This window comes from Lissotriton helveticus, chromosome 4_1 (genome assembly GCF_964261635.1).
Source record: "Lissotriton helveticus chromosome 4_1, aLisHel1.1, whole genome shotgun sequence".
NCBI lineage: Eukaryota > Metazoa > Chordata > Amphibia > Caudata > Salamandridae > Lissotriton > Lissotriton helveticus.
The window spans coordinates 94,135,396-94,154,569 of record NC_136063.1 but is presented as its reverse complement, the minus strand read 5'-3'; positions in this window follow the sequence as shown (position 1 = coordinate 94,154,569).

Below are 19,174 nucleotides of genomic sequence, written 5' to 3'. Positions count from 1 at the left end.
TTCGGCCTATTCGCACATCGGTCCGCTACTGACGCCGCCTCACGTGCCAACGTATTTTCTCCGCATTTTATACCCTATGCCGCATAACAGGTCATGTGACTTGTTTATAAAACTTTTCATTGGTTCATTTTACTTTTGGTTTCCTAATGATGGAAGGCTTGATCATATGACCTAAAAACAACACTTTTCATTGGATGAAAACTTTTTTTTTTCCCAAACGATGAAAGCCCCACCTTGTTTCTGGATGTTTCAGACTGAAGCTGGCGTCACCATGAAAGCACCACCATCTCGTGGCTCCGTCGTAGTCATTCCGCGAGCAATCATGGCAGCCGCTTCCCACCAGAAGCCTGCAGGAGTCGGGGGCCCCCAAAACTTTTGATGAATCCTCAAGGCGGAGGGGACGCTTTCGAGAATGGGGTCCAAGACCTAGCAGACAAGCGTCCGATTTCCAAGGTGTCCCAGGGCCATTTCAGTGGACCAGGCCCAAAAAGGAAACAGCCTGCCGCCATTTTGAGAGTCCTGTGACAGCCGCCTATCGCTGCACCGCAAGAGTGGGCGCAACTCAGCTGAATTGTGGCTTTTGACACAGTGGACCAAAAGCGGACGGAATGGCAACTGAAACGGTAAAGGGGCGCCCCACTACAACAGACGAGACTCCACCTGGAGAGGCCCGTTCACGCCGCCTCCCCCGGGGCGCCCCACGCCGTTATTCGGAGCAGCATTGTAGGATACCAAAACCAGTGCGGCAACTTACTGGACATCACCTTGGTGCCATCGTTCTGCTGCCTTGGAACTATTCGCACAACAGTTTGCTACTGATGACCCACCCCCCGCGACGCCCCACGCCAGAAATCTGGACGTTGTGCTGCGTTGGGACTATTCGCACAGCCGACCGCTACTTCGTTGTTTTTCCCTAAAAATGTTTATATGTTATTACTGTTTTTGTTTTCTTGTATATATTTATAAGTTATTAAAGTTTTATAATCTTACTACTTTGTTGGAGTGCTATATATTTTTAATGTGACACATAATTGTAAAAACTTTGATGTACAAAGAGTCATCCCTGGAATCTTCCGCTTCAGGCTCGGTCCCCTCCCCAATCACAATACAGGATGGTTTTCAGATAATAGGAACGCGTCTGCTGTGACGGATCTCATCGAGTGTGGGCCTTGATCTACTATAACTCCTTTGAAGAGGGGTGATTCTTTACAGCTGGGGCCATAAACTACATCTGCAGGGCTAGCTGATACCCTAGGACCGGCCTGGACAATCGGACACAGAGGAAAAGGAGTGTCAGAGGGTGCGGTAGTGAATAGGGCGAAAGGGAGGTGTCGGGCGGGCACAGGGTGTGATTCTCAGGGAAGAGCAGCGCACATGGGGGGTGGTTTATTACCCATGCATAAGACAGAGAGCGGGGGTGACCACTGCCTGGGGGAGATGCTTGCGAGGGTGGGGAGCCATGCTAAGGATCGACAGCGTGCACAGAGTGGGTCTGGTCAAGGCATCTAAAATGACTGCCGTGCACGACAAAAGTGTGGCATTTGAAAAAAGGCAAGATGGCGCAGACAACACTTCCTGATTTCCTTCGAATCGAACGTTAACAGACGTTGGGGCATATTACCAAAGTTAAGCGATATTTATCCCTAACGATGCTTAGCAACGATTTTTTTACCGCTAAGCATCGTCAGAAATTATCGCAGATAAACTTTGCTATTATCAAGGTTTATCGCAAATACGATAAAAAACGACCGCAATGCATTAATATCGCTGAAAACTCAGCGATATTCATGCATTACCGAGCTAATGCTCTTAGCCATGTTATCCACCTCCCATTGGATAACATGGCTAAGAACTGCTCAGGGCAGATGTTAGTTTTTGGAGATATTCGCGCTTATCGCGAATATTTCCAAAAGTTGATAATAGGAGATAGCGATGTTAGCAACTGTTTCCAGTCGCTAACATCTTGGCATGCCCACTTTGCATGTCATTAGTGATAAATATCACTCACATGCAAAGTGGAGCCCAAGATGGTCGCTATCTCCTACTAGCCGTCGCTAACTGGTGTTAGCAACAGCTAGGTAATACAGATATAATTTTATCTCCGCGAAGCGGAGCGCTGTTACAGATATATATCTTTTTTTTTAACGTTAATTTCTCAAAATCCACTGGAGCACATATATTGAGACCTAGCAAAGGCACATCGGGCTACCAGTCCCTACAATTTTGCCAAGTTTCGTGCAAATCCATTCAGCCGTTCGGGCTAAAAGTGAGGCCAACCGCCCTATGGAAAACTCAATGTTAAAAACACGTTTTGGGACCCCCCTTTTTTTCGGCCCCCCCTTGACGAACCCCCCCCAAATTTTCAAGGGCTGCTCAGAAACAAAATGTGCCATTTTCCTGAAAATTTCAGCCAATTCCGTCCACAAACGCCAACGTTATTAGACATAGAATTTTCAAAAATCCCATAGAGAAAAAATCCTAACTATATATACCTACTGGCGACCGCCAGTAGGTAATATATATATATATATATATATTATATATATATATATATGCTGTACACCAGGTAGGGTTCTTCGTGCTGACATGGACATTGATCCCGTCACTTCGCGCATATACATTGATATGCACCAGATATAGAATACAACCTATGCTCTTGCTTTGATTTGCTCTCTGTCATTAACTTTGTTTAACCATCTCCTAGAAAGGCAGTATCACTGATACCATGCACAGAAGTAAACCTTTATATTCACTATAAAGAAACTTAGCAACATGTTTAAAGAAGCTTGTTTTTTTTGTTGTTTTGTGATGTATTCTAAAGAGTGGGCATTGCACTGCTGAATATATTTACAGTAGAGCGCTGAACGTGTAATCTCCCAGTGGGAGCGGCTCACAGGGACACTGTTTAGTTTCTGTTCTTGGCACTCCTTTACCCACCTGTGAGTCGAGGAGTAGCAAGGATTGTTAGGGGTTGCAAGGGACACACCAGGCCAGGGTAGGGGCTGCTATGTCTGGCGACCCCTAAATGACACCAGTGATCTCTGAGACAACATAATGAAGAAGACAAGAGCAGACAAACAACAAGAAAACTCAAGACAGCAGCACAAAGGCAGACTGATGAACAAAACAGCAAGGTTTTCCAAGCTTTTCTGAAAGATAAATAATTTTGAGTTCCGCTGAGCTCATTGGGGAGGCTGTTCCATAACCTTGCTGCCAAGTACCTAAAAGAACAGCCCCCTGTTCGCTCCTTCTTAAGTCCTGGAACAAATAGTTGAAGAGTATGGAGAGTACATGCACTGACATGAGGTGGAGGTAGGGTCGGACTGGGACAGATAATAGGTCTGGGCATCAAAATAAAAATGGCCCCTATTAGCGAATCAGATCGCTTTAAAGTGCCTCCATTTGCAAAATCGTGAAGTTGTGAATTCTGAAAAGACACAATGTATAATTGTTTTGCAAGGTATGGGAGGCTGTGTGCATTTGTACTTGCTGCAGGCAATGTTAGCGGTAATTTCAGGGGAATAAACAGTAAAAAAACATGGCACACCAGACCATAAAAAAGGCCCACAACCAGGCACAAACGGGCATCGAGATAGTTGTTTAGGTCAGTCCGACCATGGGTGTAGGGATGAAAGAGATCCATGTTCTCCTGCCCATAAATGGTGTTGTGTGTTAAGGAGAGGTGTTTAAAGTCCAGAGAAGCTCTGCGCATGCTAATGACTACCAAAAAAGATCCAGGAAGGATTTATGAGTGGCTGCTACGGTAATCTAACCTGGAGTATGTACAACACACACACAGAGGCCATATGGGTTTTAGGTAGAAGACAGGTAGGCTCTTCCCTAGCTGTTGTAGCAGATTGACCCTGGAAAGAGTCTGTTGCCTTAGTATTTCAAAGGGACCACCTTATCAAGAACTTCTAGAGAATGAACACTGTCAGCATGGGCAGGCACAGCCCCAATCCATGTTGCCACAAAGTCCCATCCTAGATTTTGAGGTTTTTTTCTATAACAAGGAGTTCAGTTTTGCTTGCATTGACTGTCAGTAGACTCAGGGGCGGCTGGTGACATTTGAAAGTGGTGAGGCATAAACTAATTTGCATATTGCAGCGCAGCGAGCGAGCGGAGCGAGCGAGCCCTAACCACCATCAACTGCATTTGAAATTCATAATGCTACTCAAAATAGGTTTAGAAAAACAATTTGTATTTATTTATTCTATTCACGGACATAGCACAGACATGAGCATTGTCATTAAGCCTCAGTCTTGTTATCCTTCATGAGCAGTGTGTCACCCTGGCCAATGTCATAAGACAAACCTAGTACCTGTGATGGGTATATGGAATCAAGTCAGAAAATCATCCACAAGGTGTCTGTGGGCCTCTGCTTTTTGTTTATGACTAGACAGAGCTGGGACTTTGTATGGAGAGGATAGAAAAAAACTGCTGATAAAGAAAAGTGTATAGGTAAAGTGGAGACAGTGCTGATAAGGGCTGAAGAATACACAGACAAGAGCTTTGGTGGAGGGGAGAGTGAGAAGGGCAGGGTTAGAAGGGGCCAGGAACAGACAGAATGCTGAATAGGGATAAAGCAAATTAGAAATAGTGGGAGGGAGGTGACAGACCTGGGAGTACAAAGGAAAGAGACCTGTCACAGAGGAGTGAGGATATAGACAGTAGATAAATGATAAAGTAGAGCTGCATTGGTGGCAGTTGTGGGCACTAGGTTCCTTCCTGTCGGTGAAGTAATGATGAATGGTGACATTAGCAGACCATGCCCATGTGTCAGTGGGGGCCCCCTGAACAGTTGGACGCCTCCTACACTGCAGGCGCCTGCTCGGTAAAGCAAAGTGGCTTTCCAGAAAGTAGGACTATATCTTGTTCCATGCCATTACACACATTCTGCAAGGCATTCCATGTGCACTGGCATGGCTTAGACTATAGGGTGAGAAGGCTCCCTCCAAAACAAGAAATCCTTTCGAAAAAAGTGTGTGTGGGTTGTGAAGTGGAACATTTTGTAAAACATGGCGTCACATTGCAGCATTTTACTGATTGTGGAAGCGGCCACAATAGTTTCAGGAAAGAGAGGCAAGTTTTGTCTCCCGAGAGTTTTTTGAACTAAAAAAAAAAACACTCTTCTTCGAGGAATACCTTGTTCACCAGTAATAACAGGCACTGCTTCTTCTCTGAGGAAGCCACCTGAAGAGAATACCCTTTACTTGTACTTAAACTATACTTGTGCTCCTTTACCGTATCCCCCCCCCTTGTCTTGTGCAGCACTCTGGAGGATCTAGACTTGTGCTATAAAACGAACACAATCTACGTGTGCACTCGACTTTTTAAAAAAGTGTTTGTGTTTACAGTGACCACCTCACTCCGGCGCTTAATGGACACTATTTCAGTTCCTATCTTTCATGTAACAACCTAATCCATTCTGAGTGTTGTAGTTTTGGTCTTCTTTATTTAAAATGATTAGAGTAACACACCTGATGGAGTTGATTTTTAGGTATAAAGCCCAGGGCAGGAGGTAGCAGTGCCCATCTGATGGGGTGAGGACGTCACGCTACATTTTGGTAATTTATTTTATGTTTTTGCTTACTGACATTTGTTTCTGGCTGGCATTTGTTCGCAGCAGCTCATTGGCATGTATCATTCCCTCATTGAAATATCCCATCGTTCACCGACAGAGCCCCGCCCCCCCCCACACACACAAAGCACGAAGCAAAGGGCAGTTCCACTGGGAATTAACTTGGGAAAACATAGCGCTTTAATGCCTCATCAGGGGAAGCAAGCGCTACATAAATACAATTACAATTCCCGCCAGGTTTAAAATTATGCTTTTCAAAGTTACATTTAGGAACGGTCGGTGTGCAAAATAACCACAGAGCCCCCCCACACACACACACAAAGCACGAAGCACCCCCCCACCCACACACACACAGAGCCCCCCCCACACACACACACGGAACAGAGGGCAAGGAAATCGGGAGAAACTCAGAGGGCAAGGAAAACGAATGCAAAGAGGGCAAGAAAAACGGATTAAAAGACGGCAAGAAAAACGGGAAACATAACATTGCTTTACATAACGCATACTGCACTGTGGCCTTACCTGTACCGTGACGGTGAACCGGTGAGGCGGGAGTCACACATGATCTGCAGCCTGGCACGAGGTGAGCTCCAGGCTAGATGAATTTAAGAGTGGAAGTTACAACGTCACAGCGGCGGCCATCCCGAAGTCACAGAGTGATTGGCCTGCACGTGGACCACTGGACCAGCCAATCCTGGCACTGCATGCAGCGCCAGGATTGGCTAGGGGGCACCATGTCTGCTCGCCCAGTCCCCTTTGCAACTCCAGGGGCTGCGGCCCGCCCCCTGCTCCTCTCTCTAAGGGGAACTTGAGCTGGGAACCTATCTGCGCATGCGCGGGCTAGTTTCTGCCCAAACATTCACTTGCGCAATACTGCTGCAGCTGAGTGGACTGTCACTCAAGCTGCAGCAGGCCCAGCCCCCCCCATCACACTCCGGAAAAGTCGGGTGTCTCCCGGATTCCCTGCCGGCAGGTAGCGCAATCATTAAATATTTGTATTTTTATTTTAGCGACGACGCGGTGGGTCCATGGGACTTAGTGGGGCTACGCCCCTACGCCCCAATGGATGCACCGCGCCTGGGTAGACTGTGCCCCAACTCTTGACTGATGTTCCTGAGAACCGATCAACCTCAACGTAGAACCAGGAGGTGCTTGTCCAGCCTAATCACATGCTCCGCATCAGCTGCATAGACCAAGGCTCTGTGGCCAAGAGGCGTAGCCAGCGGCAATTGAGGGTGGACGTACACATTAAACGGAATGGGTCAGAGCGGTGAGCCATGCTGCACCGCAGAGGAATCCTCTTCTCTGGCAGACCTATCTGAGGGAAGGGACTGCGTCTGGTGAAGCCCTTCCAGAAAGACTGGAGCCACTTAACTAGAACACCTCAATGCATCACTGTATCAAATGCAGCAGAGAGGTCTAAGCACGCCTTCTGTGTCCACGCACAACCTGATATCGTCCAAAACAGTCAGTATGGCTATTCAGTCCCTAAGCCAAGAGGGAAGGGCAGCTGTCCAGCTTCTTCTAGGTGGCAATCAATCTTGAAGGACTGGGCACTTCCATATGTATTATTGTTTTTTATTTTTCACTAAATGAAAAAAAAACATTGTTCCCCTAGGAGGAAATCCCTTTCCTTGCATCATTATGAAACATATAGGGCCAGATGTAGGTCACCAAATACCGGTCGGTAACGGCCGATTTCGGCCGTTACTGACGGTATTTGGTTTGTGACATGTAGGGGGCCTGAAATGTACCGAATCGGTAAAATTCGGTATTTATGAATCGGTAAATACTAATTACCTACATCGGGCCCATAGTCGTTCCCCACCATTTCACACTCTAAAACCATACCATGGAAAAGAGTCCATTCCTTTACCCCTACGAAACACAAGGGCGTCCCCCACATTTTCACACCATGGAACCATACCAAGGAAAGAAGTCTGTTCCTTACACCCCTATGAAACACATTAGTGCCCCCCACCTTTTTACATCCTGAAACCATACCTTAGAAAGGAGCACTTTTACATGCATTTCCAAGGAGGGAAAACGACAAACAAAAAGTTTGTGTGTACCACAAACGTACAAGTTTGTGGGTGTTAGCTGCATTTGTGTATGTTAGTTGCATTTTGCAAGCCCACACCCGTCACATCCATGCTTGCACTGTCATAAGTGCCTGTTGTGATCATAAAAGTTTTCAAATCCAAAACTGCATGCTTTACTTTTGTGCAAAAACATTTATTTGACTGAGTGTGGGTGTTGAATTGGTGAGTCTGGGGGATTGTTTGCTACCTTCCCTCTCTACACGTATTAGGTTTTCCCACACCCAAGGTGCACACCGCTTTGCATACATGCCAACAGACCCGATTCAGGCGGGAGACTCCTGATTTTGTAAGCCCAAAATAGCTCTGTTTTGGCTGCTTCCTCGTAAAATCTCCTGTTTCCACTTATCACATCAGTCCTGGTACTTTTCACTTACAGCGAATAAATAACGCACTTTATCAAAGTTGAGCACTTTTTGCACTTAGAAGCACTTTTTTTGAAGCCTGGCATTAGGATGATGGGCGGTAGTAGACTGGAACTAAGTACCTTCAATCCCTTACAACATGTCTGAACCAAAAACTGCTTGGTCCGGAGAACTTTTTTTCAGTCGCTATATTGGTTCTTAAAAATATATAAACTATGAAATGTTTTTTAATATCATATGTAGATATGTTTTAACTTGAATTATTGTATTGAAACAGTTTTTATTAACTATGAAAATAAATTAACTCTCTTGAACTCCCGCTTAAATGTGTGTCAATGGGGGAAATAAACTTCCCTGAATTATTTTTTTCAAAATCTCCCTCTTTTCAGTTTCAAAATGTTGGCATGTATGCCTCTGTATTTATTTATGTACATATATATATATATATAAAATAAAGATCCAGCACTCCGCTCGTTAATTTAAGTAGATTTATTAACACACTGCTAACAGCCTACGCGTTTCGAACCGAGAGGTTCCTTCTCACGGCAGTGTTACACAGTTGTCCTTCTTTACTTTTTCATTTTAAAGGGTGTGCAAGAAGAAATGCATTATGGGATATGCAGTTTCTAAGCAGAGCTATTGCAATTAACCACATTAATATTTTACGCATTATAAGCATTTGACGTATTATGAGCATTATTATGACTTGTAATCTCATTGTTTGCATACGTTATTTAAGTCTCTACATTTTTATGAAAATCATATTACTATTATCTATGGGCTGAGTGCCCATGTTTATCAAACATGTCCCATTTTCTTCATTGCGGTGAGGAGGCAGTGATTACGATTAGACACTTACTAGGATACGCTCAATCCTGTATTATATAATCTAGTTCATTGTTTATGTGTCAAACCCCAGTATCTAGGGCTGAGTGCCCTTGTCACTGCCCAATGCTCTCACCAGAAATCAAATTGCCCCGATCAAAAATGATACTAATAACGAGAGTCCAAATATTCCGCAATTTGTAATCCATTTCTTGGCTTTCTACAAACTTTTTGGCAGTCTTAATTCAATGATGGCGTTCAAGGATTGCATGCAATTAAAGATGGAAGTAAAGTTCTTCATCCCCGTTTAATCCTGCAGGCTGTTTCGTTCTGAAGCGCATGATTAATTTTGACTCAAGTCTTCTTAATTTGAGTTTTCTATTGCCTCCACGTTCGTGCTGCTGGATGGTGGCTAGTCCAAAGTACTGGACATCCTTCCATGTTTTATCTTTGTGGGTTGTTAAATGTTTCGCCATTGCATAAGCATGGTCTTTCTTTTGTATTGCACGAATGTGCTCCAAAATTCTTTTCTTGAGAGAACAAGTAGTGCTCCCAATGTACCTTTTTCCGCAGTAACATTGTAGCATGTAGACTACAAAGCTCGTCTCACAGGTTATATGTTCTCTAATTAGAAATGTTTTGCCTGCTGGATCTTTGATGGTGTTCATGGTTTTGACTATCTTGCATGCCTTGCAAGTATAGCATCTCACAAATCCCTTTTTCTTGTCACTTAACCAGTTATTTGTTCTTTTATTTTCAAAATGACTATGAACCAAATGGTCCGAGATGTTGGGGGCTCTCCTGTATGTTATCAGTGGTCGTTCTCCGACATTTCTTCCTATATCCGGATCTTTTTGGATCAGGTGCCAGTACTTGCTCATTATTTTTTGTATTTTGTAGCTTTCTTTGGTATACGTAATTACCATTCTCGGAGGTTCAGTTTCAGAATTAGTCTTATTACTTTCATCTCTATTCTCCTTGTCAGATTTAGATAACAATGTCTCAGCTCTTGTTTTCTTCCTTGCTTTTATTTCTCCATTCATAATATCATGGTATTTGTAACCATGTTGAAGAAATCTCTCCCTTGTCTCTTCAAAGTTTTTCTCCATTTCACTGTGCTCGGAACAGTTTCTTCTCATTCGCAACAGTTCCCCATACGGGATGCTTTTCTTGAGTTTCCCTGGGTGAAAACTGTGTCCGTGTAATATGCTGTTGGTGGCAGTCTTTTTCCTGTGCACTGTTGTTTGGATTTGATCATTATGTACATATACTTTGGTGTCCAGGAATTCCACTTCTTTGTTACTGATGACATGGGTAAATTTCAGACCTACTTCATTGTTATTGAGTTCATTGAAGAATAATTGAAATTCTGATTTGGTCCCCTTCCACAATAGGAAGAGATCGTCAATGAAACGTAACCATAACGCCACATTAGCCATATAATGATCGTTTTCTTCTCTCCAAGCTATGCTCCTCTCCCACCAACCCATCATGAGGTTCGCATAGCTTGGAGAGAAGGAAACTCCCATTGCAGTACCGCACTTTTGCATGTATATCTTGTTGTCAAATAGGAAAACATTGTTGTGAAGACAGAGTTTGATCATGTCTATCAACATCTTAGAATGTTCGCGTTCTTTAACTGGTCGTTGCTGTAGGAAGTATTGCATTGCTTTTATGCCTATCTCATGTTCTATTGATGTATAAAGTGAGACGACATCAATTGTCACTAAAAAAATAGGTAGATTGCCATTGTGTGTTCATTAATATGCGCAGAAAATCCCCAGTATCTTTTATATACGAACTGAGGGTGGGTACTATAGGGGATAAAAAATGATCAACATATATTGATAAATGGTCATACAGGCTGCCACAGCTGGAGATGATGGGTCTCCCTGGAGGTTTGTTCAGAGTCTTATGAATCTTGGGAAGAAAATATATGGTAGGTGTTATTGGATACTCTACCATAAGGAACTTCATTTCATCCTCAGTTATCAATCTTTCTGCTTTCCAAGCAAGTAGTTTGATGCCTAGTTCATTCTTGATACTGGGGTTTGACACATAAACAATGAACTAGATTATATAATACAGGATTGAGCGTATCCTAGTAAGTGTCTAATCGTAATCACTGCCTCCTCACCGCAATGAAGAAAATGGGACATGTTTGATAAACATGGGCACTCAGCCCATAGATAATAGTAATATGATTTTCATAAAAATGTAGAGACTTAAATAACGTATGCAAACAATGAGATTACAAGTCAGATAATGCTCATAATACGTTAAATGCTTATAATGCGTAAAATATTAATGTGGTTAATTGCAATAGCTCTGCTTAGAAACTGCATGTCCCATAATGCATTTCTTCTTGCACACCCTTTAAAATGAAAAAGTAAAGAAGGACAACTGTGTAACACTGCCGTGAGAAGGAACCTCTCGGTTCGAAATGCGTAGGCTGTTAGCAGTGTGTTAATAAATCTACTTAAATTAACGAGCGGAGTGCTGGATCTTTATTTTGTGAAAAATTCATATCGGGACCCCGTCCTGGTCCTGACTCCAGCACCAGCTTCCAAGTGCTCCCTCTGCGACAGGACGGTTTGAGAGTGGTATGTTACATACAGAGGAGAGCCCGACATACCTGCCGTCAGCTCCAGTAACGCTATCAAATCGGAAACGCCTGGAATCTGCTGAAGCCGTTGTTCGAGCTGAGAAGCAGAAGCGCCCGACGCGAGGAGACTGACTGGAATACTAGCGGAGACCTTTCCCTCCACACCAACTGGTTGAGCGCCGGAGTGCTGGGTCGGAGGACACGGACACGACCGGGAGTCTCCCAGGTGAGCCAATGTGGGTGTGGAAGTGAGTGAACGCCGGATGTCGAAGCAAGGTCATTAATCTCAAAATTTCTGCAATTCAGATTTGAAACCAACGAACGAAACTTTTTTGGATCGTTGTTTGACCTCGCTCGTTAATGAGAATATTCGCACTGCTAAACGAAGAAATTCCTGAAAGAGGAATTCCTTTTTGAAAACAGAAACTTACTAGGAGTACACCACTGTTCTACTTAACTTAAAAGCAACCCGACCAAAACAAACGCTACGAGCTTCAGAGTCACCACAATATTAACCTGTAATAGCAGCAATGGAGGAGCGTGCAGCAAAAAGAAAAACGGCTGCAGAAACCCTGTTCCAAAAGGGTAAAAACAGACAGGATGGGAGAGAGGAAGTCAGAAATGAACCACAACCGACAGCAACCACTGCCAAGCAATTATTCGCGCAATTGGAGAAACTAATGCGCAAAGAAATATCTAGATCTTGGGAAATAATTACGCTTGAAAAGTATATTGAACACAATATGGTATCAAGAGGCTTGCGGATATTTACACTTCCCAACCACCCTGACACAAAACCGGAGATGCTGGAGGAATGGGGTGGCAATAATATGACATGCTCGCGTAACATGATGCTAATAATCATTAAATATGCCAGGAAAGATGTGGAAGAATTCCACGACAAAATAAGAGACATTGAGAATCAGATCATAGCCCTGAAAGAAGATAGCGTTAACATGAAGAAACTACGCATGGACATGGAAAGAAATCTGGACAAACATGAAGAAGAGGTACAATTAAGAAAACAAAGAAAGTTTCGCAGAGATGAGGATGATTATGAATATGGCACCATCTTGACCTTTGCCAAAAAATATGATATGTACAAACAACAATGGAAAGCAACCACAGATAAAATGACAACACCGTCCTCGAGTGAACCAGAATCGGAGGCCAGTGATGGGGAACAACGTAGAAAAAATGCAAAAAAGTTTTCTTTTTTAGACGAATTGACATTGGTGCATCAGGAGCAACAGGCGCCACGAGGCAAAACAAGGTACAGGGGCCACCAACAAACAAGATCAATGGGAAGAGGCACCTTTCAACCCAGAGGACAAAACGCAAAACAAGGAGAAGTAGGAACAAAACCAAGCGGATACAATCTGAGGAATCGTGTACCAACCAAGAAATAAACAAACATAAAAATAAACCTCAAAACACCACCTCACCCGATGTGATAATTAATTTATCAAGATATACACTATCCGTGAATGAATGCAAACTTCTCAACAAGGGATTATCATTTTGTCCTGAAACGCACCAAGATATCGTTGATACCAAAATTGACCTTTACAAATATGTGAGGAAATTGAAACTTCGTAAGCATTTAAAAAAATACCCTCATCCCAAAACAACATGCGTTACAACTTTGAATCCAAAAGAGACAGAAACAGTCGACTCAACATGTGAATTCAACACCAGTGAAATACCATGTCTACGCACGGCTTATGAATTAGCAAATGAACTGTCTGTTTCTCAAATAACTGATACACAAATATTGAAGGAAATGGATGTAACAACAGACAAAAGGAGAGCCACAGAATTTAAGAACAAATCGAAATTTTGTCCAACAATGAATCCGGGGAACAAAATTGACACTTTCTATGAACTAGTGTTGGCAGACTTAGAAAATCTCAAACAAACAGAGAACATCAAAAAAGAAAATTTAACCAAAATGGAACGCATGGCTATACTATCCTTGAAAGCAAATACAACAATCGAGATAAAACCAGCTGACAAGGGTGGGAACATACTAATTATGGAAAAATCCGACTATGTGGAGGAAGCAATGCGACAATTGGGCAACACAAAAAACTACGAATGTCTAACTAAGGATCCAACACCAGGGTTCAAGAAGGAACTAGGCATCAAACTACTTGCTTGGAAAGCAGAAAGATTGATAACTGAGGATGAAATGAAGTTCCTTATGGTAGAGTATCCAATAACACCTACCATATATTTTCTTCCCAAGATTCATAAGACTCTGAACAAACCTCCAGGGAGACCCATCATCTCCAGCTGTGGCAGCCTGTATGAACATTTATCAATATATGTTGATCATTTTTTATCCCCTATAGTACCCACCCTCAGTTCGTATATAAAAGATACTGGGGATTTTCTGCGCATATTAATGAACACACAATGGCAATCTACCTATTTTTTAGTGACAATTGATGTTGTCTCACTTTATACATCAATAGAACATGAAATAGGCATAAAAGCAATGCAATACTTCCTACAGCAACGACCAGTTAAAGAACGCGAACATTCTAAGATGTTGATAGACATGATCAAACTCTGTCTTCACAACAATGTTTTCCTATTTGACAACAAGATATACATGCAAAAGTGCGGTACTGCAATGGGAGTTTCCTTCTCTCCAAGCTATGCGAACCTCATGATGGGTTGGTGGGAGAGGAGCATAGCTTGGAGAGAAGAAAACGATCATTATATGGCTAATGTGGCGTTATGGTTACGTTTCATTGACGATCTCTTCCTATTGTGGAAGGGGACCAAATCAGAATTTCAATTATTCTTCAATGAACTCAATAACAATGAAGTAGGTCTGAAATTTACCCATGTCATCAGTAACAAAGAAGTGGAATTCCTGGACACCAAAGTATATGTACATAATGATCAAATCCAAACAACAGTGCACAGGAAAAAGACTGCCACCAACAGCATATTACACGGACACAGTTTTCACCCAGGGAAACTCAAGAAAAGCATCCCGTATGGGGAACTGTTGCGAATGAGAAGAAACTGTTCCGAGCACAGTGAAATGGAGAAAAACTTTGAAGAGACAAGGGAGAGATTTCTTCAACGTGGTTACAAATAGCATGACATTATGAATGGAGAAATGAAAGCAAGGAAGAAAACAAGAGCTGAGACATTGTTATCTAAATCTGACAAGGAGAATAGAGATGAAAGTAATGAGACTAATTCTGAAACTGAACCTCCGAGAATGATAATTACGTATACCAAAGAAAGCTACAAAAAACAAAAAATAATGAGCAAGTACTGGCACCTGATCCAAAAAGATCCGGATATAGGAAGAAATGTCGGAGAACGACCACTGATAACATACAGGAGAGCCCCCAACCTCTCGGACCATTTGGTTCATAGTCATTTTGAAAATAAAAGAACAAATAACTGGTTAAGTGACAAGAAAAGGGGATTTGTGAGATGCTATACTTGCAAGGCATGCAAGATAGGGAAAACCATGAGCACCATCAAAGATCCAGCAGGCAAAACATTTCTAATTAGAGAACATATAACCTGTGAGACGAGCTTTGTAGTCTACATGCTACAATGTTACTGCGGAAAAAGGTACATTGGGAGCACTACTTGTTCTCTCAAGAAAAGAATTTTGGAGCACATTCGTGCAATACAAAAGAAAGACCATGCTTATGCAATGGCGAAACATTTAACAACCCACAAAGATAAAACATGGAAGGATGTCCAGTACTTTGGACTAGCCACCATCCAGCAGCACGAACGTGGAGGCAATAGAAAACTCAAATTAAGAAGACTTGAGTCAAAATTAATCATGCGCTTCAGAACGAAACAGCCTGCAGGATTAAACGGGGATGAAGAACTTTACTTCCATCTTTAATTGCATGCAATCCTTGAACGCCATCATCGAATTAAGACTGCCAAAAAGTATGTAGAAAGCCAAGAAATGGATTACAAATTGCGGAATATTTGGACTCTCGTTATTAGTATCATTTTTGATCGGGGCAATTTGATTTCTGGTGAGAACATTGGGCAGTGACAAGGGCACTCAGCCCTAGATACTGGGGTTTGACACATAAACAATGAACTAGATTATATAATACAGGATTGAGCGTATCCTAGTAAGTGTCTAATCGTAATCACTGCCTCCTCACCGCAATGAAGAAAATGGGACATGTTTGATAAACATGGGCACTCAGCCCATAGATAATAGTAATATGATTTTCATAAAAATGTAGAGACTTCAATAACGTATGCAAACAATGAGATTACAAGTCAGATAATGCTCATAATACGTTAAATGCTTATAATGCGTAAAATATTAATGTGGTTAATTGCAATAGCTCTGCTTAGAAACTGCATGTCCCATAATGCATTTCTTCTTGCACACCCTTTAAAATGAAAAAGTAAAGAAGGACAACTGTGTAACACTGCCGTGAGAAGGAACCTCTCGGTTCGAAACGCGTAGGCTGTTAGCAGTGTGTTAATAAATCTACTTAAATTAACGAGCGGAGTGCTGGATCTTTATTTTGTGAAAAATTAATATCGGGACCCCGTCCTGGTCCTGACTCCAGCACCAGCTTCCAAGTGCTCCCTCTGCGACAGGACGGTTTGAGAGTGATATATATATATATATATATAATCTTTTTTGAATAGGGCATGAACTGACCTGGAGCTCAGCCCCTCATTAATGTCAGCATTTCACGTTCAAAAAGTAGTTTTCAGACCCGGGTCCAGATTTACTAAAAGTCAGGTGCACAAATCTGCAGAGCTCCGTTGCACAAGAAGTGAAAAAAAACCAAGCATTAGTAATGCCAATAGAACTGGCTTCAAATCAATGTCGTCTGGTGTAGGAGAGTAGGGTCTGCTATCCTATGGTCACCCCAAATTTTTGCTTTTTGCTTCACTGGTTTTCGACTACTGAGGCTGTGGGCCTGCTGATCAGACCCCCAGCCTGCTGTTCTCTCACTAAATTAATGATACATGTGCTATAGGCACATACCACAATTGGAAATGGACTCCTTGTCAGCCCCTGTATAATGCACTATAGGTGCCCAGGGCATAGGGGCCACCAAGGCCTACCAGGGGCTGCAGCATATCTTTTGCCACCCCTGGCAGGTTCTTAAATTGACACAACTGGCTGATCACTCAGCTGGGGTAAGGTGGTGTAATCACCCCTTGCTTAGATATAGTATACCTATATCTAAACCTATATCTGGACACATATTAACCTGTGAGCCACTCCTATGGAAGGCCTCATCAATCCTGGAGGCAGAGTGCGTGGTTTCATGTGAGATGGAGCTCTAGCATGAGCTGAGCCTGTCTGCAGCTGTCGGGAACAACTCCCTAAGCTGTTTCAGGATAATGCCATACCATATACTCTTAAGTGCCTTATAATCCTCGCGGTTATATAGCAACTTTGGTTTGGCTTTATCAAAACATGTCGTGTAAGGTGTCATACGATTTGGAATACTATCCCCTCGCCAGTTCTGGCGACGGGGATAGCATTCCACCCCTCTAGAGGGGTAAGACATGTTACTTTACTTAAATGCGGTTAATTTCTAAAAAAGGCCTTAGATCCACAAAATGGATGCCTCTGCTACAGACAAGAGTCTGGACCCCTGCAGCTGACCGAAACTCAGCCAAATGGGGCCTGGACAAAGGGTTTCCTGTCGCAGGAGGGTGTCACCACCCTCCAGACAGGAGATAGTGGATTGTAGCAGGGAGGTTTGAAAGAAACCAGACACTGCCTGGGGCGCACAAGGCTGCCCCTTGCATAATCCGGCCAAACCGGTTCTGGGGCACTCCAGCCCTCGTGCCAGGGCGGCCTGGATCAAAGGAAGGGGGTGTATCCACCCACTTCCTGGGTCCCACCCATAGGGGGGGACCTAGCAGGTAATCACGCCCCCCAGATTCGAATAAGAGTGGGAGCAGTGCCAATGCACTTTAGATTTCCTGACGAAACATAAGAAACGAAACTCTGGACCCTTGGACCTCCTACTCAATGTGGAAGCCCGAAGAATCTCCCTTGTGGTCAAGGAGTGACCACCCTGTGCAAACAGGCACCATCCAGCCCTCGACGTCTACTTTGTTGCAGTTCCCGCCGGAACTCGAGCAACAGAGATCAACGAGATCAAGCTTGCCTGCCTTCCAACAGCCCGATCCACAGTCCCTGCAGAGGTGAGACCCATGGAGGCGACCGAAAGCGTGAGGCACGCCATCTTGAATTGACCACGAGACGCTGACCGTGCAGCCCACGAGTGACCCTCGAAGCTGTACACCGGGGTTTGAGAAGCACCCACCCTGAGCCACTCTTGCACCGAAGCTCACCCCTCTACACTCATCGAGTGCTGCGTGGGGCCCTTCTGCTACTTTTGGCTCAACGCGTTGGCCCGGTCACTTGCCAGCCGGCTAGTGGCCCCTGTGCCGACGAAAACTTGAAACCGACTTGTGAATCTGGTTGCTCCAGATCTACACCAGCTCCCCTGAAAAGGAGCCCCCACTCTGACCCTCCTGGTTCGAGTGAGAAGCAATCTCCCGGTTCCGCGTGGATTGCTTTTGCCAAGTGTTGTTTGCTCCAATCTTGAAGCCGACAGCGCCGACGGGGAGAGCCTGTGTGGGACAGATCGTGACCTGCTCCTGGACGGCATAGATGCCCCAGAGCCCACGTGACAGCGGAGAGAAGCACCTCGACAGCGACCTGATTGCGCCCGACATTGCCTGGTTCCGTCCTGGTTCCACCCTGGTCACTGCTGAGTGACCCAGACTCTGTCCCCTCTGCTTTCAGGTACTTTTCGACTCGAGTCCACCCTTGGACTCCACCAGACACTTCTCTTTCACCCCGCCTGCAGCCCTTTCAGCTCCAAGCACCAAGAGCCTGCGTGACGAAACCCGACTCAACTTCGACCCTGTACACCCGCTTCCTGTGGGTGAGGTAACTTTGCTCCGCCGGTGTTCCCACACTGGTGCACACCTCTAGGGTCTGTGTCTTAAGTTTTGTTCCTCTAGGTTCAGCGGAAGTGTCCTTAAACTTTAACTTTGTCATTTTTACGCACCATTGGTTAACATTGGTGCATGTGTGCGCTTTCCGCACTGCTCCCGAATCCCGTGGGCCTCTCCCGACTTCCGCACTGCTTGTCCTGACTGCTCCCAGCGATTCCCTAGGCCCTAGGCCTAACCACTGTTCGATTGGTATCTCTTATACCACTTGTTTAGTATATGGTTTGAGTGGCCACCCGCCCTCATCCATAATTGTGCAACTTTGTATGTTTAAACTGTGCTTTTGATTTAACGCTTGTGCCCCTTTATTCATAAAGAATACTGGGGATTGTTTTTAGTAATAAACACATATATTTTTATAATATATACTTGTGTGGTGTCCTTTCATTTGATATTACAGGATTGTATGTGGTAAAACAGCTCGCTTAACACGACCTCTTAAGTTAAGCCTTTAGGCTGCTTAGTCCATGCTACCCCTAGGATAGCTTGTCTAACAAGGTTGACTTACAACCTGACACCATAAGGGATTGTTTGGTCTGATAATAGGTGGTTCCAGAATTGGAAACATCACCTATCAGGCCAACTTCTCACATTGGTGAGCAGCGGTGCGGATTTGAGCTTGCTGTTGTTTTACCATTGCAATCTTTTATCAAATTGAAAGATCACATCAAGTACCTCTAGGTACATA